Source organism: Schistocerca nitens, chromosome 3 (genome assembly GCF_023898315.1).
Source record: "Schistocerca nitens isolate TAMUIC-IGC-003100 chromosome 3, iqSchNite1.1, whole genome shotgun sequence".
NCBI lineage: Eukaryota > Metazoa > Arthropoda > Insecta > Orthoptera > Acrididae > Schistocerca > Schistocerca nitens.
The window spans coordinates 454798503-454823468 of record NC_064616.1 but is presented as its reverse complement, the minus strand read 5'-3'; positions in this window follow the sequence as shown (position 1 = coordinate 454823468).

Here is a 24966-nt window from a genome sequence, read left to right as displayed (position 1 = left end):
TTGCCCTCCTTGCCGCTTCTTATGCGCCTCCCTGCCCGCGTTGTCTGCTTCCCCCATACATCACCATTAACTACTCAAGCGCTAAGTCACTGCTGGAGAAACGGTTATTCTTCGCATTTTTCTGTCCCTGTTAGTACATGTCGTTGAAACTAATATCGCATTAGACTAACGTGGAACAGCTCTATCGAATGGTTGTGAAAAATATCGCCATTTTGTTTTACTTATTTCTTTCTTTTTGCAACTGGAAACATACAGGCGCTTTCCATTGGTACTGGGCGTCAAATGAAAAGTGATATGACCAGTACTTGGTCTGGCCGACTGTATCTACGTACTGCAAAAACAATATTGCAAATACAATTCTAAACAAAACAGAAAATGTACCGGACGTCTGTTGGGAGAAGCAACCTGTATATTTATTTGTAATTCGTTCTGATTTCTTAATAATTTTACTAGAAGGTAAACGAAAGCATCGTCTGCACTCTTCTAATTAATATAGATTAAAAACGGCAGAGCGCCTACAACCCTTGGAGAATCCCAGACATAATATCGGTTTCACGTGGTGCCTTCCCGTCAATTACGACGAACTGTGAACTTCCTGACAAGAAATCACGAATCCAGTCTCATAGATGAGACGATATACCGTAACCTTCAATTTTATTAGAAGCCACTTCTAAGAAACGGTGCCAAAAGCCCTCTGGAAATCAAGATATACAGAATCAAGTTGACTCCTGTCTATAGCATCCATTATTTACTGGTAATAAAGAGGCAGTCCTGTTTCACAAGAAAGAGATTTTCTGAATTCGTGTTAGTTATATCTCAACAGATCGTTTTCGTCAAGGCATTTCATAATATTGGAATACAGCACAACTTCCAAAATCCTACTATTTAAAAAACACTGCTTTCCACTTACCAGATATTATTACCGGAAATACCTAGATGAAACTGTCCATACCACTAATCTACCAGCCTGAATAGTCTTTAGAAGCGAAAACAACTGCCATCGTAACCTACTTACAAGGGAACGCTCCAAGCCAACGTGTCCAAACCTGCGCTGAAATTTTTTATACAGAAGCAATGCAGCGAAAAAAACAGTGTCAAAATTTTAGCTACTATGACACACTGCAAGAATTTTTTGTTTTTAAAATGTCGAAAATTGTCAAATTCATAGCTTATCAGGCGCTGGAGAACACCTATCGTAGCTGTAGCGGACAGCACATGCACAACACAGCAGACACCATAGCCTTAGTTGACAGCACACAGGTAAACAGATAACGTGGCACAACGCCATCATAATTTGTAAAGCCTATTTCAGATTCCGTTGTTAGTTTCTGTGATACAATTCACAGTTAATATTAGCTCAGATTTGCTATTCATTTAATATCCATAGTAGTTAGCACCTACCTTTGCGGTGTCGCTGAGTGTTCACGATGGTGTTTAAACTGAATTAATTTTCTTTGTGTTTTCTTCGTAAGTGCTTGCTAACAGCATCTGCCTTTGTACACATTCCAAAGTTTCACAGTTAATGTGGGTTCGAATTAACGTTCCCAACCGTGCAAAGATGTAATATTAAGAACATGGTACGCAATCGAAATCATTTACTTCTCCTGAAGCCCTACATACATATTCTTTATTGGTTATTTTCTAGGACATTCATTCGAATGATATTAACATTTCGCTAGAAACTGTGGCAACATTAGAGGAAACAGAAAAGACTGTATTATGTGTGGTTTGAACGATAACTGTTGTACTCACTGAAGTGCAAACCAAAAATATAGTACCTACCTGGCCCAAAGAAAGTACGTACAGTAATAGCTTTCCGAGACAAAGGAAAGGCTGTAAATGTTTTGATTAAACGGAGGATGGAGAAAATGCTTAAAGTTGAGCTGTGCGTAAAGCCGGCTTCAGTTCGTAAAACCTGAACGTGAACTGTATATATGTAAGAAAGATTTACACAAATTATGAAATATCCACGAAAATAAAACTCGTCAAAGTGTGAAAGAAGAGCTATAGGAAATATTTAGAACTGATTTTGAGAGTCATTGCATCATTATGAAGTGAGATCCACGAGACTGGACCCTGTGAATTGCAAGTGAGATGAACATAACTGATTTCCAGTCCAGTCCTAGTTAAACAGATTCAGAAAATTATACAGAAAAGAAAGTCGTAAATTTATGACGTTTACTTCAAATAAAACTATAGAGGAGATATCATTAACAGGTAGTACTATAGAAAAATTCGTAGCTGACATGAAGACGAAACTTCTTGCTATCTCCTAAAATGCTGTGTATACAAGGTGCGTTCCATAAGTAATGCGACCAAATCCACAAAAAATCATTTATTAAATATATTCGTACAAATAATGAAAAATTTTCAAAATAGCACCCTCTTGCATCGATACATTTCTGGAGGCGGTGTTTCCATGACTGCAAGGCATCCTGGAATGCCTTTTCCGGAATGTCTTTTAGAGCTGATGTAAGATGCGCCTGGATGCTTTCAATTGTGTCCCAATATTTTCCTTTCATGACTCCTTTTAACTGAGGAAACAAAAAAAACAAGAGTCAGCGGGAGCCAGGTCAGGACTGTAGGGAGGCTGGGGAACCTATGGGGTCTTGGTCCTGGCCAGGAAGTCATTGACAATGAAGGCGCTGTGACTCGGCGCGTTGTCATGGTGAACTTTCCGTGTGTCCTTGATGTCGCTTTGGCAGCGCGAGACCCTCCTTTTCAGTCTTTTGAGCACTTCCAAGTAGAAAGCTGAGTTCACTGTAGTCCCAGTAGGTAAGAATTCGTGGTGGACAATGCCTCTGACGCCAAAGAAGACAATGAGTATGGTTTGATTCTGGACTTGCTCATGCGTGCCTTTTTGGGATGGGGCGACGATGGAGTGTGCCACTCTGAACTCTGCCTTTTTGTCTCAGGGTTGTACTCAAAAAACCACGACTCATCACCAGTGATAACTGAGTTTAAAAATGGGGATCATTTTCACACATTTCCAACATTTCTCGGCACCAAAGCACTGGCATTGCTTGTGTTCGTCGGTCAACACTTTTGGGACCAGTTTCACACACACCTTTCTCATGTTCAAATCTTCGGTCACAATGCGGAAAACGATTGTTTTTGACATGTTTAGAGTTTGTGCCATCAATTGAAGGCTCAGCCGTCTGTCAGAGTTCAAACAATCGTGCACAGGCGTCACATTTCCGTCGACTCGTGCGGTTGATGGCCGTCCACTGCGAGGTTCGTCGGTGACCTCCTCTCGGCCCTCCATGAACGACTAGTGCCATCGGAAAACTTGTGATTTGGACAGGCGATCATTCCCAAAGGCAGGCTGAAGTAATGGAAACGTTTCGTTGGCGGACCTCTCAAGTTTAACGGAAAATTTGATAGCGTAACGGCCGGCCGGGGTGGTTGAGCGGTTCTATGCGCTACAGTCCGGAACCGCGCGACCGCTACGGTCGCAGGCTAGAATCCTGCCTCGGTCATGGATGTGTGTGATGTCCTTAGGTTAGTTAGGTTTAAGTAGTTCTAAGTTCTAGGGGACTGATGACCTCAGAACTTAAGTCCCATAGTGCTCAGAGCCATTTGAACCATTTTTTTGATAGCGTAACGTTGCTGTACAGAATGATCCATTGTGCCGTGTTACATAAACTCAAAACGGGATTGACAGAAACGCACGTCCTGACTCTCCGGCAGCTCGCAGCCGAATGAGGCAAAGAGCGTTTTGAAGCTAACACCCCCCTCCACTTAGCCCAGCCGGTTACAACACGCTGTGGCGTACCGTTGCGTCAGAAAAAAAGTGGTCGCAATTCTTATGGAATGAACTCGGTAAAGCCAATCAGTCAGGTTTCGTGCAAGAACTGCGTTCAGACCATACTTCATCATTTCGAGCAAAAAAGAAAAATGGCAGAGTTGCTTGTGCAGTCGATAAAGTCGATAAATGCTGTGACACATTCATATAAAACAATGCCCGTAATAAGTATCAGTGGATTACTGTTGGATTACTGTTTCCGCAGCTTTATATCTGTCTTTGGGAAACTCAGTGCCAACTAGGATCAAATATTAAAAAAAGAGACTATTTAGTTGCAAAAATCTTGTAATCGACGCAACAAAATCTGGAATAATGCGAGACTATAATTTTCAATATTACATCTCAAACGACTTTTCACCAGTGGCATAAAACAGTTCAGTGCTATTGCTGGACTCTTGGCCTCTACATGACACCTCTTTCTTGACGAGGGTGACAGAAAGGCTGTCAATATAATCCGTATGTGATCTGTAGCTAGTAGTGTGATTCAGAATTTCGATAAAGAAACTTTTTGAGGGTATAAAGCATTTTTCAGAAAATTGTTGGACAATATGGTTTCCGATACCTCTTGTTATTTCAAGTTCATCAGCGGAACAATATTGTTTAGCTTCTGTCATTACTGCACTGTCAGTTTGCATCACCACGATTACGAATTTGAGCAAGTATGCCTGAAACACATAAGTGTAGAAAACTGGCCACGACTATTTCTTACTGCGTCAGAATTCAGTCTAAATAAAACTAATAATTACTGTGAAGTGCCTGAATGCATTAAGTTTTTCTTTTTTCTGGTGTGCCTGATGTAAGGAAAATGTTTATTTTCGTCATCCTGCATACCCTTCAAATTTTTGTGATGACTGCAGGGAATAAACAAGGAACTCTTTCATTGTTAATAAAATATGGCTTAAGTATGGTTTAAGCGCTTAAACTCCGTGTGTCTGCAGCTTTTATTTCGAGCTACGCGGCGCTACGTTCTCTTGTCACGGCTAGGACTGCTTATTCGTTGATTCGCACGCTAAGCAGGGAGGGCTATGCAAACCGCTTTTTGCCCCAAAAATGAGTAATTTTAACAATATTTTTAAAAACTTGCAGCGCACCTTACCAGGTAAAATTTTGACAGAGCGTTTCTTTCAGTGTATTGTTACTGTGTGAAAAATTTCAGGCTATGTTTCGACATGTCGAAATAGACCATTCCATTGTTACATCTGCTCCATATAAAATAGCATACCTCATGCAAAATGTCAAACTATTTTATGAAACCAGGAGACACCTCATATTTGTGGCAGGGTCTCCCTCATTCGCCGTAGCCCTTATAATCCACATTGAACCATCAGCCATTTGCCGTCGCATGTCCTCCAGTCAATCAAAACCCGTTACCTGCTCCGCCGTCCTAGTACAGACAAAGCAGTAACATGCTGCCAGCACGACAACTAAAGACAATGGCGATCATTGCCGCAAAGTTCCACAGTGCGAGAGAATCTTCAGTGACACGCACATAGTGAGAATTCGCTATACAATTGTCTCTTGGCTAAAGACTACAAATTCGTTTCTAACGCTGGTGCTACAGTCGACATTGGTACGGCGGGCAATCGCATCCCTAATCCATCTCCAGTTCTCCATAACATTCCGGGATGACCGCGCCATTTACAACAGGAAGCATTGTCTTGCTGCTTCTCTTCACCATGTCCAAGCACTGTTGTTATCGCGCCTTTGTGTAGACCGAGGGCAGTCTTCGTTATGGTTTCGCGTGGAACAGTCTTACGCAGTCTAGTCCCATCAGTCGTATGCAACCCAGTCGCACCATAAGGGTATGGAAGGTTGGCAGATGTTGATCAAATGTGAGTTTGGAAGTTCTACGTCTAATAGCAGAGAAGAGTGAATGATTATTAGATTTATTCGCCGAGAGTGTACGTATTTACATACGAATGGTTCAAATGGCTCTGAGCACTATGGGACTCAACTGCTGAGGTCATAAGTCCCCTAGAACTTAGAACTACTTAAACCTAACTAACCTAAGGACAACACACACATCCATGCCCGAGGCAGGATTCGAACCTGCGACCGTAGCGGTCGCGCGGTTCCAGACCGTAGCGCCAGAACCGCTCGGCCACCAGCGGCCGGCTATTTACATACGAAATCATGGTGCAAACCATTGTCATTATTCTTATGCACTAGCATCTATCAGCGGGTTATATTACTACTTGAACAATTGTTAAGGCTACCGTGAACCTCTATTGCGTCTTAGTTTCATTTGGGAAAGCAATTCAGCAATGACAAGCTTCAGCGTGTAAGTAGAACTGAATGTAACTACTAATATCAGCGTGGATGGGTCTGCACATTGTTAGGGCATGTGGTAATTACGAACTACGTAAATGAAGTAAATGATATGAACTGTAATCCTTCCAAAGCCATCTTTTCACTGAAACTGAAGAGGTGATGACTCTAATACTCTTGAAGTAAAGAATGACGTTTACGTTCGGGCATCACGTTCAGGTTTCGAACGAAGCGTGTTCTCTCTGTTAACTATCTCTTACTATGTCTGACGGCCGTAAAATGTAGTGGACACTTGACGATTTAACCCTTTGTTGTGTACATAGTTCCGCGTAGTCAGCGCGTACACAACAGCGCAGGCGCAGCGCTCGGCCGTCTCTGCACTACGAGATGGCGCTGTCTTAAGAGATGGACCAAATTCTGCTTCCGCCGATCCACGTATTAATATGAGATTGCCATGACATTGCTGCTAACGTAGAACCTTTTCTCCTCGCGGATCACACTCGCGCAGTGATACCTGAACGCGCGAGGTATTATAACGAGTGTACAGACCTCCGATTAGTGAGTCTGCATATGTCTGCACCAGTCTGTACCAGTCTGCACCAGTCTGCACCAGTCTGCATTTGTCAGCATTAGTCTATACTAATCTATAGTTACGATTCAGTCTGCGCCAAATAAGATTATCATATTCCTGTACATAGCCATGAAGAGAAATGTATAGACACTTTGTCAAGTATCAGAGATATGTGAGAATAAGATTAACGTACCAAGACCAAAGGAACTTCAGATTGGCAATTGTAAATAGCATCCAGAACCAAGTTAAGTTATTTTTATGATTGTTATTATTTTAATAAATGTGTGTGAAAATTAATCAAGCTCTGTTTAAAGTTGGTCACCGTCAATCTGCTACTCTAAGCGTGCAAGTGGTATTTCTATCGTCTGACCTAACGGCAGAAGATAAACACGCCACGATAAGACCACGAGACATATTTCTGACACTCGCCTACATCGCTAGAGTGACAAGTCAAATATTCTGATGGTGTGTGTACCGAAGGTCTTACAGTACGCACCCCACACCCTGCATAGACGTTACACATTTGTACATGGCCCTTTTAAGTTAGTCTTTAACTTTGTTCTATATTTGTTCCCCTGTCATTCCTTCTGGGTAATAAAAGACCATTGTTTCGGTCTGTTCTTTCCAAGATAGAGTTCCCTCCTGTTCTTTAACCAGGAATGATTTGTGCAGAGCAGAACAGTGCTGCGCCTTGTGCTGTAGTGGACGCGCTGGCAGAGCCACACAGACACGCACACGCATACGCAAATGTAAAAACACTCTTCCTGGATTGCTGAAGTCTATACCTATTCTCCTTTTTTTACCGTTGTAGACTTTCCACGGCAGTGGAAAGGCTGCGAAGAATATTTTAAGTGGTCTTAGCTCTGAGCTCGTAAGAGTTGACTACGAGGGCACGAATTTTTAAAAGTTTAAGCCGCGACGATCCGCGCACGCACTTCGCGGCTTCTTGAGCTTGTTGCGCACGTGCCTTGCGAGGCATTGGGCTCCCGCGAATTTAGCAATTGTTCCGCCCGGAAGAAAAGCCTCGGAAGGCGCCTTTTCACGACTGAAATGACACTGCAGACTTTGCTGAGCACCGTAGTCGTTGTTTCGTGAAATGTGCTCTTCTGTGAGCAGAAAGCTCGGAAGGAGTACTGGGTGACACTACTCCCGTCAAACTCACGATTCGCCTCTTCCCTTATTTATTTATGAAAAGCTACGGTTGAAATTGAGCGAACTGGATACAATGAATACCAAAATATTTTGCGTGAGCAGTATTTCACACCAAAGTATTTCAAAGAATGTCATTGTACTCAGCCAAAAGCTGTTTTACTTCCTACTTTATTTTTTAATCGACACTAGCCCCATTCACATAAACAGCAGAATGATACGCTATTCACGTCAGGAACAAGTCGAGACGGTGTTTGTGTACTGCCGAGAAGACGGAAACAATCGAGAGGCATCACTACTACACCAAAACAAGTCCCCTCACATACACCAACCACACCACACAACATTTCAAGTGCTTTTTGGACCTTTGTGTGATCATGAGTCCTTTCAGACAGACGAACGTGCAGAGAGGCGGTGGACTGTGCGTATAGCAGATCTGGAGGACCGGATTCTACGGGATATTGAGACGAACCACGCTCCAGACAAGTGACCTGCCAATACATTCGTCGGTTTGAAAGGGCCCATGATCACACAAACACCCAAAAATGGCTTGAAATGTGGTGTGGTGTGGTTGGTGTCTGTGAGAGTACTTGTTTTGGTATAGCCGTGCTGCCTCTCGACCGTTTCCATCTGCTTCGCCACGCACAGACACCATTTCGGCTTGTTCCCGACGTGATTTCCAGACCATTCTCCTGCCTACAGTACACTGCCTAAGTCACACAGCTTGCAACACACAAGGAGCTCATGGCACGTGGTTAGACGAACTTTCATTCCTAACGCCATCTACTGAGACAACGATGTTTCTCCGGACACATGTTCATATGACCTTTTTTTCGTCCTTTTCCTGTCAGGAACCGGTCCCTGAGGTTTGTCGGTTTTATAATGTTCACTCTGTGTATACTGAATATGTGTAAGTAAAGATAAACAGAAGATTTTGCCAAACAGGTAGTCACTAACATGAATATGAAGTTTTAATTTAGCTGCGAAGCCTGTTAGACATATTCTTGGCGTTAAAAATATAGAAGCATTACAGTTATAATTGTAAAATAATGTCATATCACTCGTACCAACTTTGGGTCTCAACATCACTGCTTGCATTCGATATTGCTACTGCCTAGTGAGCACTGATATTGGCCAGTTGCAATGATGCAACGATCCTAGGCCTTTGATCAGCTGACAGGGATTACGCGATGTCGTAACTTCCGGATAGTCCATCATATACAAAGATCAGTGAAAGATACATACACTGAAGCGCCCAAGAACCTGGAATGGCGTGCGTATTGAAATACAGAGATATGTAAACAGGCTGAATACGGCGCTACGGTCGGAAACGCCTATATAAGACAACATGTGTCTGGCGCAGTTGTTATATCGGTTACTGCTGCTACAATGGCAGGTTATCAAGATTTAAGTGAGTTTGGACGTGGTGTTACAGTCGACTCACGAGCGATGGGACACAGCATCTCCGAGCTACCGATGAAGTGGGGAGTTTCCCATTCGACCATTTCACGGATGTATCGTGAATATCAGCAATCTGGTAAAACATCAGATCTCCGACATCGCTACGCCCGGGTGCAAGAACGTGACCAGTGACGACTGAAGAGGATCGTTCAGCATGACAGAAACGGAACCCTTCCGCAAATTTCTGCAGATTCCCATGCTGAGCCATCAACAAATGTCAGCGTGCGAACCATTCAATGAAACATCATCGGTGTGGGCATTCGGAGCCGAAGGCCCATTCGTGTACCCTTGATGACTGCACGACACAAAGATTTACGCCTCGCCTGGGCCCAACAACACCGACATTGGACTGTGGATTGTTGGAAACATGTTGCCTGGTCGGATTAGTCTCAATTCAAATTGTATCGAGCGGATGGACGTGTACGATTTTGGAGACAACCTCATGAATCTATGAACCCTGCATCGCAGCAGGGGACTCTTCGAGCTGGTGGAGGCTCTGTAATGATGTGGGGTGTGTGCAGCTGAAGTGATAAGGGCCCCTGACAGGTAACACGTACGTAAGCATCCTGTCTGATCATCTGCATCCATTAATGTCCATTGTGCATTCTGACTGACTTGGGCAATTCCAGCAGGGCTATGCGAAAACCCACACGTCCAAAGTTGCTACATAGTGGCTCCAGGAACACTCTTCTGAGTTTAGACACTTCCGATGGCCACCAAACTCCCCAGAGATGGACGTTATTGATCATATCTGGGATGCCTTGCAACGTGCTCTTCAGAAGTGATATCCACCCTCTCATAATGCTACGGATCTGTGGACAGCCCTGAGGGATTCATGGTGTCACTTCCCTCCAGCACTACTTCAGACAATATTCGAGTCCATACCAGGTCTTGTTGCGGCATTTCTGCGTGTTCGCGGAGGCCATACACGATATAAGACCAGTGTACCAGTTTCTTGGGCTCTTCAGTGTATATGTTCTATCCTTATACAAGGTTGTACACTTGTGAAAGGATTTTTAACCAAATAATTTTATTAGTTACACTGTTCAGCGCCTGGGATTTCCGCAACTCGTGGTCTAGTGCCTAGCGTTGTTACTCTGGATCGTGGGGTCACGTGTTCGATTCCCGGCCGCGTTGGGGATTTTTTATGCCCGGAGACTGGATGTTCGTGTTGTCCTCATCATTTCATCACCATCATCATTCGTGACAGTGGCTGAATTGGACTATGTAAAAAAATAAAAAACTAGACTGTGTAATAATTGGGACTTTGTATGGGCGCTGATGACCGCGCAGTTGAGCACCCCACGAACCAGACATCATCATCAACGCCTGGGATATAACAGTTTGACATGACAGATTATCGATCAAAGTATATACGTGGAAACCGAAGCGAAAATCAAAAACGATTTATTTGCAATAATTAGTTCCACCATCCAGCTACTTCTCTAAACAGTCGCCGCTCCGACCTAGGCAGTCGTCGTAGCGTGGTGTCAACTTTCCAATATCCTCGTCACAGAAATCAGCCGCCCGCGATTCCTGCCAATTCCCTAAGCTGATCTGCAACTCACTGTCTGGGCCAAAATGCTATCCTCTTAGCCACCGGTTAATGTGATCGAGGAGAAGAAACTCAGAGGGCGACCAAGTCAAACACTGCAAAACGCTGCAGGAATGTCTTCAATTGCTCCTGCTGTATGACGGCGAGAATTGTCACGAACAAAGAAACGCTGGACAGTCACGTTTTGTGGGCTGCATGAGATCAGGTGGAGCTCTCTTGGCGTCTTTAAGCGTTCACTGTGTGCTCAGTACTGCAATGTGAGACGTGATGCAATAGACCTGCATACTAGAGACACTGCGCAACGCATCTGCGCAAAGTTCCACCGGATTTTCACTGTGGTTTTAATTTCGAGCTCGATCGGAGGTTGATAAAAAAACAGCCCTCGTACATATACAGCAATACGAGAAACTAACTCATTTTCATTACTTCATTTTATAGAAAGTTCAGACTGTACCCCTATCGCCTACATCAAACTGACTTACGCCTACTTGTTCGTGACATGGAGAATATCACAGATCATAATATTTTCGCTACGCACTGCGTTACTACGCTATAACGAAGTTACTACAACGCTTACAGTTCTTTGTAGACAACAACTGCCTACTAGAATGAAGACCCTACTTGCAACAAATGATATGTTCATACATAAAAATACTCTCTATTTGACTTTTCAGCGGTTGGACCAAAATGGATAATATCCGAAGACCTCAACGAAACAAAGTAGTAGCTTTTTGTAGAAACCACAATGTCATTTAACGTATCGGCCGTTACATATTTGTGTTCACTAGACGAAAAGAGCGTGCATATCACATATGATTTGAATATGACAGTGTCTCTCTGTCTCTCTCTCTCTCTCTCTCTCTCTCTCTCTCTCTCTCTCTCTCTCTCTCAATCTATGTATCTATCTCTTTCTTGTTTAAAAATGTATATATATTTACATATATATGTACATTTTTTCAGATCATATGATCGAATTTTGTATCTGAGTATGTGAGTATGTTATTAAATTATATATGTCATTAATTTCCTAAAATAAATGTTACGATAATTTGTAGACTGTCATATATCAGAGGCTTCCGGAATGGATAATGTCGGAAGACCTCAATGAAAAATAATAGTAGCTTTTTGTAGGAACCACAATGTCATTTCACGCATCGGCCGTTACATGTTTGTGTACACTACCTGAAAAGAGTGTGCATATCCCGTCTGGGTGGCTCCAAGCTTCCTTCTCCCTCGCACAGATACCAGACTCAGATACAATGGTTATTGATGATCTGCATTTGTGTACATCTATTAAATTACAACGCGATGTAAGAGACTAAAGTCCTAGCTTCTCAATTCCATTAAATGATAACTTGTGTATTCAATAAATGAAACGAAAAGTCGGATGAGAGAACAGTAACCCCTGATTGGTCAATTTCAAGAGCCTTTTCGCGGTCCGAGGGAGAGACTTTAGAACGCTTATTTGCAGAGTTCCAGTTAGTAGAAGTGTATTCTCGATCACTTTGAGAACGCGATGGTTTACATGTGCTGTTACTTTTCTGCTGTTAATGTATTTGAAGTAATGACATGCTCTTCGTGACATTACAATCTGAGGAGATAGTATTGAACATCATGTAGCTTAAGTAATGTTTTGTTATAAAACTGATGGTGTTAAGATTTCTGGTAGTTTTGCATTTCGTATGCTAGTAATTTAAGCACGATATACCAAGGCGTGCTGAAAAGCAATGCCTCCGAATTTTTATACTGTTCTCTATATCGGTTGAGGTATTACACGGAACGCATATTATTAAGTCGAATTTCCCCGCCTAGTTGCAACCCTCTGCCGTTAAAAGGCTTCAAATTGTAGCTTGTAACATGGCGGTTTGTAACGTAAATATATGTTGTTGTTGTTGTGGTCTTCAGTCCTGAGACTGGTTTGATGCAGCTCTCCATGCTACTCTATCCTGTGCAAGCTTCTTCATCTCCCAGTACCTACTGCAACCTACATCCTTCTGAATCTGCTTAGTGTATTGATCTCTTGGTCTCCCTCTACGATTTTTACCCTCCACGCTGCCCTCCAATGCTAAATTTGTGATCCCTTGATGCCTCAAAACATGTCCTACCAACCGATCCCTTCTTCTAATCAAGTTGTGCCACAAACTTCTCTTCTCCCCAATCCTATTCAATACCTCCTCATTAGTTACGTGATCTACCCACCTTATCTTCAGCATTCTTCTGTAGCACCACATTTCGAAAGCTTCTATTCTCTTCTTGTCCAAACTGGTTATCGTCCATGTTTCACTTCCATACATGGCTACACTCCATACAAATACTTTCAGAAACGACTTCCTGACACTTAAATCTATACTCGATGTTAACAAATTTCTCTTCTTCAGAAACGATTTCCTTGCCATTGCCAGTCTACATTTTATATCCTCTCTACTTCGACCATCATCAGTTATTTTACTCCCTAAATAGCAAAACTCCTTTACTACTTTAAGTGTCTCATTTCCTAATCTAGTCCCCTCAGCATCACCCGATTTAATTTGACTACATTCCATTATCCTCGTTTTGCTTTTGTTGATGTTCATCTTATATCCTCCTTTCAAGACACTGTCCATTCCGTTCAACTGCTCTTCCAAGTCCTTTGCTGTCTCTGACAGAATTACAATGTCATCGGCGAACCTCAAAGTTTTTACTTCTTCTCCATGAATTTTAATACCTACTCCGAATTTTTCTTTTGTTTCCTTTACTGCTTGCTCAATATACAGTTTGAATAACATCGGGGAGAGGCTACAACCCTGTCTCACTCCTTTCCCAACCACTGCTTCCCTTTCATGCCCCTCGACTCTTATAACTGCCATCTGGTTTCTGTACAAATTGTAAATAGCCTTTCGCTCCCTGTATTTTACCCCTGCCACCTTCAGAATTTGAAAGAGAGTATTCCAGTTAACGTTGTCAAAAGCTTTCTCTAAGTCTACAAATGCTAGAAACGTAGGTTTGCCTTTCCTTAATCTTTCTTCTAAGATAAGTCGTAAGGTTAGTATTGCCTCACGTGTTCCAACATTTCTACGGAATCCAAACTGATCTTCCCCGAGGTCCGCTTCTACCAGTTTTTCCATTCGTCTGTAAAGAATTCGCGTTAGTATTTTGCAGCTGTGACTTATTAAACTGATAGTTCGGTAATTTTCACATCTGTCAACACCTGCTTTCTTTGGTATTGGAATTATTATATTCTTCTTGAAGTCTGTGGGTATTTCGCCTGTCTCATACATCTTGCTCACCAGATGGTAGAGTTTTGTCACGACTGGCTCTCCCAAGGCCATCAGTAGTTCTAATGGAATGTTGTCAACTCCCGGTGCCTTGTTTCGACTCAGGTCTTTCAGTGCTCTGTCAAACTCTTCACCCAGTATCGTATCTCCCATTTCGTCTTCATCTACATCCTCTTCCATTTCCATAATATTGTCCTCAAGTACATCGACCTTGTATAAACCCTCTATATACTCCTTCCACCTTTCTGCCTTCCCTTCTTTGCTTAGAACTGGGTTGCCATCTGAGCTCTTGATATTCATACAAGTGGTTCTCTTCTCTCCAAAGGTCTCTTTAATTTTCCTGTAGGCAATATCTATCTTACCCCTAGTGAGACAAGCCTCTACATCCTTACATTTGTCCTCTAGCCATCCCTGCTTAGCCATTTTGCACTTTCTGTCGATCTCATTTTTGAGACGTTTGTATTCCCTTTTGCCTGCTTCATTTATTGCATTTTTATATTTTCTCCTTTCGTCAATTAAATTCAATATTTCTTCTGTTACCCAAGGATTTCTATTAGCCCTCGTCTTTTTACCTACATGATCCTCTGCTGCCTTCACTACTTCATCCCTCAGAGCTACCCATTCTTCTTCTACTGTATTTCTTTCCCCCATTCCTGTCAATTGTTCCCTTATGCTCTCCCTGAAACTCTCTACAACCTCTGGTTCTTTCTGTTTATCCAGGTCCCATCTCCTTAAATTCCCACCTTTTTGCAGTTTCTTCAGTTTCAATCTGCAGTTCATAACCAATAGATTGTGGTCAGAATCCACATCTGCCCCTGGAAATGTCTTACAATTTAAAACCTGGTTCCTAAATCTCTGTCTTACCATTATATAATCTATCTGATACCTATTAGTATCTCCAGGATTCTTCCAGGTATACAACCTTCTTTTATGATTCTTGAACCAAGTGTTAGCTATGATTAAGTTATGCTCTGTGCAAAATTCTACAAGGCGGCTTCCTCTTTCATTTCTTCCCCCCAATCCATATTCACCTACTATGTTTCCTTCTCTCCCTTTTCCTACTGACGAATTCCAGTCACCCATGACTATTAAATTTTCGTCTCTCTTCACTACCTGAATAATTTCTTTTATCTCGTCATACATTTCATCAATTTCTTCATCATCTGCAGAGCTAGTTGGCATATAAACTTGTACTACTGTAGTAGGCATGGGCTTTGTGTCTATCTTGGCCACAATAATGCGTTCACTATGCTGTTTGTAGTAGCTAACCCGCACTCCTATTTTTTTATTCATTATTAAACCTACTCCTGCATTACCCCTATTTGATTTTGTATTTATAACCCTGTAATCACCTGACCAAAAGTCTTGTTCCTCCTGCCACCGAACTTCACTAATTCCCACTATATCTAACTTTAACCTATCCATTTCCCTTTTTAAATTTTCTAACCTACCTGCCCGATTAAGGGATCTGATATTCCACGCTCCGATCCGTAGAATGCCAGTTTTCTTTCTCCTGATAACGACGTCCTCTTGAGTAGTCCCCGCCCGGAGATCCGAATGGGGGACTATTTTACCTCCGGAATATTTTACCCAAGAGGACGCCATCATCATTTAATCATACAGTAAAGCTGCATGTCCTCGGGAAAAATTACGGCTGTAGTTTCCCCTTGCTTTCAGCGTGAATAACAGCGTGCTGTAGTCGAGTTTCTAATCGCAGACAATGTGCATCCAATCGAAATCCACATGGAGCACCACCCTCTCCTTCAGCAAGTCAGTGCCAGATCACACACGAGCGCTGCGCCTACAGCAGTAATCCGACGACTTGTGTTCACTGTCATCAATCATCCTCCATACAATCCCCACTTGGCCTATTCGATTTTCACCTGTTTCCAAAACTTAAAGGACACCTTCGAGGACTTCACTTTGAAAGTGATGAAGCGGTGCGGAGATGACGTTGTGGCTCCGAGGACTTCGCTTTGTAAGTGATGAAGCGGTGCGGAGATTACGTTGTGGCTCCGACAACAAAGTCAATCATTCTACAATAACGATATCAGCAAACTGGTTCGAAGTATGTTCATCGCCAGGGTGACTATGTTAACAAATAAGTGGCTGCACGGTTTAAGGCGCCATGTCACGGATTGCGAGGCCACTTCTGCCGGAGGTTCGAATCCTCCCTCGGGCTTGAGTGTGTGTGATGATCTTAGCATAAGTTAGTTTAAGTTAGCTTAAGTATTCTGTAAGTCTAGGGACCGATGACCTCAGCAGTTTGCTCCCTTAGGAATTCACACACATCTGATCACTTTTGAACAAATAAGTATATATAAAGATGAAGAAAGTTAACAAGGTTCGTTTTATGTTAAAATCTTTAGAGTTTGTACGTAAAAAATTCAGGGGCACTAGGGTTCAGCAATCCCTTGTACAAATGTTGTCGCCTATTCTGCAGAGCAGCATGTTCTTATTCTGGGTGAAGTTTGAAGTGCATATCAACGTGTTCTAATTGAGACAACAGAAGAGTAGGATAGCTATGGAATGGTGGCGTTAGAGTCCTATTTCTTAATTTCACAACGGAATATAAATTCATTAAGGTCAAAAAAAAGTATTAACTCACGGCCATTGTGATATTACTTATTTTCTTTCCATATAACAAACTCAGTTAGATAAATCAGCATACATCGCGGAAACAAATCGCAACTCCAAAACATAATTAATGTAAAGTAATGACATTTCGGGAATAAATTTGTACATTTGTCTAGGTAACATACTTTAAGTGGTTGACACAGCAAAATCACAGATTAATGTAAGCGCGAGATAAGTCACTGCAAACGTGAAGCGCTGGTACATGAATAATCGTTGTAATCATCAGGGTGTTGAATACAAGTATGGATTATGTTGTAAAGGTGACGGACGTCAGTTTGTGGGGGGGAGGTCCATTCCTGGAGCACTTGGCCGTCAATTCAGGAACGGTTAATGCTGTACCAACAGCGGTATATGAACGAAAGTTGTCGTGTTGGAAAATACCCGCTGGAATGCTGTACATTAAAGGCAGCACGACAGGTCTAATCACCAGATTTGACGTACAAATTTGCAGTCCGGGTGCGTGGAATAATCAGGAGAGTGCTCCTGCTCTCATACGAAATCGAACCGCACACCATAACTTCAGGTTTAGGTCCAGTGAGTCTAGCACGCAGAAATGGTTGCACGCCGTCAACTGGCCTCCTAATCAACACACGGCCATAACTGGTACTGAGACAGAACCAGCTTTCATCAGAAAACATAAGAGACCTCCATTCTGACCTCCAATGGGCTCTCGCTTGGCACCACTGAAGTCACAAATGGCAGTGGTTTGGGGTTAGTGGAATGCAAGCTAAAGGGCGTCTGGCCCTGACCTGTCCTTGTAGTAATTAATTTGTAAAGTTGGTTGTGTCACTGCGCTGTCAGCAGCTGCTCATGTTGCTGCTGCAGATGCAGTACAATGCGCCACAGCACTGGGTCGAACACAATGGTTTTCCCTCTCAGCAGTGTCACGCGGGCGTCCGGAGCCCGGTCTTTTTTCGATCGTACGTTCTCGGAACCACCGCTGAGAGGAATCACGTACAGTGGCTACACTCCTGCCAAGTCTTTCTGCAAATATCGCAGAAGAAACATCCAGCTCCTCGCAGCCCTATTACACGATATCGTTCAAACTCAGTGCGGTGTTGATATTGTCTCCTTAAATGCATTTTACACTAACATTAAGGCACCACGTCCAATCTTAAAGCTAACTAAGTCACCTGATTTGCATCCTCTTAGTGGTGCTACTAGCGTCACTTTCATGTGACTGGTGCGATATTTCAGTAGACATAATCTTTCAGATGTAGAAACGCGCCTACCAACTATCCTTTATGTGGCATAACTCCTTAGGTATTTTGATTTTTTGCAGTCAGTGTATATTGATATAAGAGTTTGTAATTCTTTCAAAAGATTTTTAAAAGTTTACGATGTATGCCCATAACACATCTAAAATAGAGTCAAAAATTATTTTTTAAGCTCTTTGAAAACATCCCATGAAAAGACAATGAAACTGAACAAATTCTACAGAACTGTTAACGCTTAAAATATCATTTAAAATACCCTACATCTTAAAAATTTTCGAAGAAACCTAAACAAAGTGTGCACCTATAAAATAATATAACTGACATGTAATAAATACCAGCTCCTAATAATAAGTAAGAGGAGATCCGCTACAAACAACACAAGTCCCTGCGTCATCAACAGTTGACGGGGCCGATTTATTCCCTTCAAGGACAATCTGTGTAGCATACAACTTTAACAGTATGGGAAGCAGCCAAGAACTGTAACCAGACTGCAGCCACAACCTACCAGTCGGACAACACTCCTGCTGTAATGCAAACTAGCTGACGCCACCTCTTCCGTACGCCACTCATGCATGGCAACTACCTGGGAGTGGAAGAGCCTTCAGTAATTTTCTGCAGTTTGACCGACTGCTGCCTGACAACAGCCTGACCCCAGACGTTGACCTCTTTCCCCTAGGTTCCGAAGCGACACAGAAACACGGCTCTTCCGCAGACTTAGCGCTAGCCAGCAGTGTTTGAACCCCCATGTAAAGTTCGTCATCATCACCACAGTAGGACGGTACTATGACGTACAGCTTGTGCCAGTCGTCGCCATACTTACGACGCAGCTGCGTTCGGTGTGCCTGAGCCAGGAAGTAGGATCCGCAGTCGCTCTGCCTGAACGTGGGCCGCTAGCCACCCGCCGCCGCCTCCATGATCCAGACCATGCAGTGATTTCCAGTTGGTGTTGACCGCCACCTGCTGCCGCTCTCCAGACCGCAGTTCCACGTTCATCACTAGGGTAGGACCGCAAGGCCCGACTTTCTGGTCCTGGCAGCCACCTGACTCGTCGCTTCCCACCCCTTGCCGTCTTCCTCCTGTAGATGCATTGTTCTATGTCCATCTATGATTGTTAATAAAGAGACTGGCAACAGATTGGCTGCCTATATCATATGCACCTTCACCTACCTCCAGCAGAGAATGAGTCACCCACACCTCCAGAAGCTCAACCCGTTACAAATCATTACCCCTCACCTGTGGTTGAGTGGAAAGTAATTCGAAAATGTGGCTGGAAGAGGAAGACATTCTGGGCAGCCAAAGGAAGGACCTCCCCAGTTTTTCTGACGAACAGGTCCCAGAAGCTGCCTGTGCCTTATAAAGATTCTGAGCCAGATGCAGTTTCTTGCCCTATTTCAGAGGACCCTCTCACCCTTCAATATCTGGCGATTAACAGATGGTGGTATTATTGGTAGTTGAGAGCTCCAATGTCGGACGCGTAATAGGACCTTTAGGGATGTGACTGATAAGGAGGGCAGAAGTCCAGTGTGCACTCTGTGTACATACTGGGTGGAGTTATCCTAGACGTGAACGGATGTTTCCAGATGCCATGATGAGCTCAGGATGCAGCTGACTGTACGCAGTGACTCATGTCAGTACTAACGATGGGTGTCGCTTTGCATCGAAAGGGATTTTCTCTCGTTTCAGACAGCTATCTGAAGTTGTAAAGTACGCCAGTCTTGCTTGCGAGATGAAGGCAGACCGCACCATCTGCAGCCTCGTCGACAGGACTGATGCGGACCTTTGGTAAAGAGCCGAGTGGACGGACTGAATCCGAGGCTGCAAATCTCTTTGCTTGTGACATGGGGTGGTGGGGTTGTAACACCCCACCCGTCACTTATCTGGTTTTGGTGTGTGTTCACCCCAGGTAACTGACTAACAGATCAACAGAGAGTGCAAAACTGCCCCAATGTCAGATAACGCAAAGAAAGTAATAAGACACTGTGACTCCTCATTGAACTGCGGTGGCACTGTTGACATTAATTGATTCAGAATTGATCCCTTTTAATTAAAAAGGGGTGCACATTGATGTTATATTCAGCTATTGAACACCAGATGTAAATGTTGAACATAAAATTAATTAAGAAAGTGACTTTGGGAATTCAACTACTTGATTGAAAACAGACGCAGTCGATTAGCACAGATTTATTTTAACTCACGACCTTCAATCATCACATTACATGACTCTCCTACGAGGCAGTGGCAATAAATTGCGTTTGCGTGGAGTAAAGCGCGATAAATAAAAAATAATTCCTATCGACCGACCCAGGCGTAATGGGAAGTGCGAGAAGAATTCTACAATACATAGCCCATGAAATCCTCGTGGAAACTTTGCTGACATGATCCAACAAATTAATCAGTGGCCGGAGCGGGCGCAATATCACCAAATACAGCGTGGCGGAGCGGCGTCGTTGTGTGGACGTCAGCCGACCTCGTGGTGCTGCAAGGCTGTGCTCGCCTATTCACTCCTAGCTATCTTGCTCAGTACATAGCTGAACCAAAGCTTTCTGTCTCCAAGCTCAATCGTTCCATTTGTTAAGTCCTAAACTGCAGAGATGCTCACTATTTCTCAGGCACGCTGGGTAAAGAACGCCACGTCCGCACTCTAGGCAAGCTGGGAATGGAAGAACTCTATTGAGACTTCTGCCAGTCCGCTCTTTGCCTCGGTTTCCCCTCCAGCAAAATCACTTACACCAATTGCAGCGCAAGTTGCGTTAATTATGCGTCGCTTCCCAGTGCTGACCAATGCCTGCTCTGGTAAGTGAACAAATTCCCACAAAACTTCCCTTCGTCTCAGCTTCTGCTATTTAGCTCCCCCCAGGCCACCCATCAAGGTTAGCGTCTACACAAACACCAAGTTTTCCGGAATTCTGACTCCCAGGAGAGTACTTCAAATTCCTTGGTCCTACGTTCCGTCAGAGGCTGGCATATTTCATTCTGTCGCTCTTCACCTGATTTACTCCAGACTCTGCAGACCGTGAATTCAGCGTGAAGTTGCAATAGTCACGAACACGCATATTTTGACCTCTGTTGACAGCTCCACTGTAGCTTTGTGTGGCTTTCTCGCATGTTTCACTGAAACAGGACGACGGACATTTATCAACAGGCGTGCAAGTTTTCTGTCTGCTTCCCAGTACATCAGCATGGGGCAACCACCCCCCCTCACTGTCACTCATCTTAAGGCAGCTGGAGGCCGCGCCCCATTACCGCTTTCTCAAGAGTTTGAGCTGCCCTAAGCTGCCTATTGCCGCTTCCCTTCGCCGCTCCCCCGCCGGCCACGGTGGTCAACTCGAATACTTCCCTGGGGTGAACTAGCCTCCAGTAAATCGACGCGTTTCCACAAAGTTTTCATGTTGTGTGAATTACTTTAAAACCATCACCTGACATTAATTATTCCAATACATCCATACTATACCCTCTACAAGATGCATTGTGCCTTGTCAGTCATTTTTCTTCAGCCCTACTGTTCACTCAACGTGAGTTAGGTGATCTTTAATGACTTCATGTAAGGGGCATAGTTCTTGCCATCTTACAGGGTATCAGGTCTTACATCATAGGTCAGGGGTCTACTACACACAGGTGTCGGCTTCGCAGGTAGTGGGGCTATGTGGAGTGGACTTTTTTAGGTTCTAGGTTCTCAGGATAGTATAGAAAGGCTGTTGGTCTTGAATGGTGCAGCACAAAAAAGAGACGAGAGAAGAGCTAGCAACAATAGGAATTGCAGTTTTATACTGATGAAGATGTGTTGGGAAATAACCAGGGCTCCAAGCGCTAATAGAAAGTACTGAAGCTTAAATTCTTATAGGTACTGAAAGCTGGCTAAAACCAGGGATAAATTCAGATAATTTCCACAAAAAGCTTAACGGTATTCAGAAAGGATAGATAAAATACAGTTGGTGGTGGAGTGTTTATTGCTGTTGTAAGTGGTTTACCGTGTAGTGAAACTGATATGAATAATTCCTGTGAGTCAGTATGGGTAAAAGTTATACTTGACCCCCAGAATAAATTAATGACAGGTTCCTTTTACCGAGTTCCCCGATGCAGATGATACAGTTGCTGAATAGTTCAAAGAAAACTGGAATCCCATTTCAAATTGGTTTCCCACTCAACTATTATTCTTTGTGGTGACTGCAATCTATCCTCGACATGTTGGCGAAAATACAAGTTCAAAGCTCATGGCAGGCATAAAATATCGTCCGAAATTGTACTGAATGCTTTCTCTGAAAATTATTTTCATCAGTTAGTTAAGGAAAACATACTTGACCTCTTAGCAACAAACAATCCTGACCAAGTAGGGAGCATCAAAATGGTTCAAATGGCTCTCAGCACTATCGGACTTAACATCTGAGGTCATCAGTCCCCTACAACTTAGAACTACTTAAACCTACCTAACCTAAGGACATCACACACATCCAGGCCCGAGGCAGGATTCGAACCTGCGACCGTAGCGGTCGCACGGTTCCAGACTGAAGCGCCTAGAACAGCTCGGCCACACCGGCCGGCAAAGTAGGGAACATCATGACACATACAGGGATTAGTGATCACTAGGTAATTGTCGAAGGACTGAAAACCGTACCATCCAAATCCACCAATAATAAACAAAAAATATATCTATTTAAAAAAGCAGATAAAAATTCTCTTGACACCATCTCAAGAGAGAGTCTCCACTCCTTCCAAACAGACTATGTAAGCGTAGACCAGATGTGGTACCAGTGGTATCGACAGCAATTGAGAGATTTATACCAAGTAAATTAACAAAAGACGGAGCTGATCCCCTATAGCGCACAAAAAATGTCCGAACACTGTTGTAGAAACAATGAAAACAGAATGTCAATCTCTAAGATAGGCGATGTTTTACTGAAGTACGAAATTTAGCGCGGACTTCAATGCGAAGTCCTTTCAATAGTGTCTACAACGAAACGCTGTCTCGCAATCTGGCAGAAAATCCAGAGATTCTGGTCGTATGTAACGTACACAAGAGGCAAGGCACTGCCATTACCTTCGCTGCACGGTAGCAATGGTAATGTTACAGATGACACTGCCACTAAGGCGGAGTTACTAAACAAGGTGTTTCGAAATTCCTTCACCAAAGAAGACGAAGTAAATATTCCAGAATTTCAATCAAGAATAGCTACCAACTTGAGCAACTTAAAAGTAGACTTCCTAGGTCCAGATTGGACACCAGTTAGGTTCATTTCAGAGTATTCCGATACAGTCGGTCCATACTTAGCGGCCATACACTACAGCTCACTCGACAAATGATGACCTCAGATGTTACGTCCCATAGTGCTCAGAGCCATTTGAACCATTTGAGACCTTCAGAGGCGGTGGTCCAAACTGCTGTACACACCGGTTCCTCTAATACCCAGTAGCATGTCCTCTTCAATTGATGCATGCCTGTATTCGTTGTGGCATACTACCCACAAGTTCATCGAGGCACTGTTGGTCCAGATTGTCCCACTCCTCAACAGCGATTCGGCGTAGATCCCTCAGAGTGGATGGTGGGTCACGCTCGATAGGGTTCATGTCTGGAGAACATGCTAACCACTCTAGTCGAGCGATGTCGTTATCCTGAAGGAAGTCATTCACAAGATGTGCACCATGGAGCCGCGAATTGTCGTCCATGGAGACGAATGTCTCGCCAATATGCTGCCGATATGGTTACACTATCGGTCGGAAGATGAAATTCACGTATAGTACAGCGGTTACGGCGCCTTTCATGACCACCAGCTGCGTACGTCAGCCCCACATAATGCCATCCCTAAACATCAAAGAACCACCTTGCTGCACTAGCTGGACAGTGTGTCTAAGCCGTTCAGACTGACCAGGTTGCCTCTAAACACGTCTCCGACGATTGTCTGGTTGAAGGCATATGTGACACTCATCGGTGAAGAGAACGTGATGCCAATCCTGAGCGGTCCATTCGGCATGTTGTTGAACCCATCTGAACCGCGCTGCATGGTGTCGTGGTTGCAAAGATGGACCTCGCCATGGATGTCGGGAGTGAGGTTGCGCTTATTACGCGCAGTTTGAGACGTAGAACGACGTTCTGAGGCTGTACGAAAAGCATTATTCAACATGGTGGCGTTGCTGTCAGGGTTCCTCCGAGCCATAATTCGTAGGTAGCGGTCATCCACTGCAGTAGTAGTCCTTGGGCGGCCTGAACGAGGAATGTCATCGATATTTCCTGTCTCTCTGTATCTCCTCCTTGTCCGAACAACATCGCTCTGGTTCAGTCCGAGACGCCTGGGCACTTCCCTTGTTGAGAGCCCTTCCTCGAGCAAAGTAACAATGCGTATGCGATCCAACAGCAGTATTGACCGTCTAGGCATGGTTGAACTACGGACAAGAGCCGTGTACCTATTTCCTGGTGGAGTGACTGGAAGTGATCGGCTGTCGGACCCCCTCGGTCTAATAGGCGCTGCTCATGCATGGTTGTTTACATCTTTGGGTGGGTTTAGTGACATCTCTGAACAGTCAAAGGGACTGTATCTGTGATACAATATCCACGGTCAACGTCTTCAGGAGTTCTGGGAACCGGAGTGATGCAAAACGGTTTTTCATGTGTGTATTAGTGTCTTCTGTCTTCTAGTGCTTCGCACTGGAAGATCAACTGTGATATGGTCTCATTCCCCACACCATATAGTCTACACTTAGGAGCTTCTTTCCCTAACTCATTCATGTATAGATGTTTCTTAAAGTTCCCATGGGCAGTCATTACTTAACTCTGCCTCCTTTTCAACCTCAGAATTGCAGAACTTCTCTTTCAGTGTGGTTTGGGTGTTATTATTTTCCATTTTTTTAATTTTGGGCTTCAGTTCAAAGTTCTATGTACTGGCTTCTGATACAGCCACGTAGTTTCCAACAAATGGAGTCATTGCCCCTGTCTTGGTTAGTCTATCAGCTTGTTCGTTACCAATAACACCTGAGTGACAAGGAACCCACAGCAAGTTTATCCTGTTGCTTTCCCCTAACCTCACACGCACTTGATGACATTCTGCAACAAGCTTTGA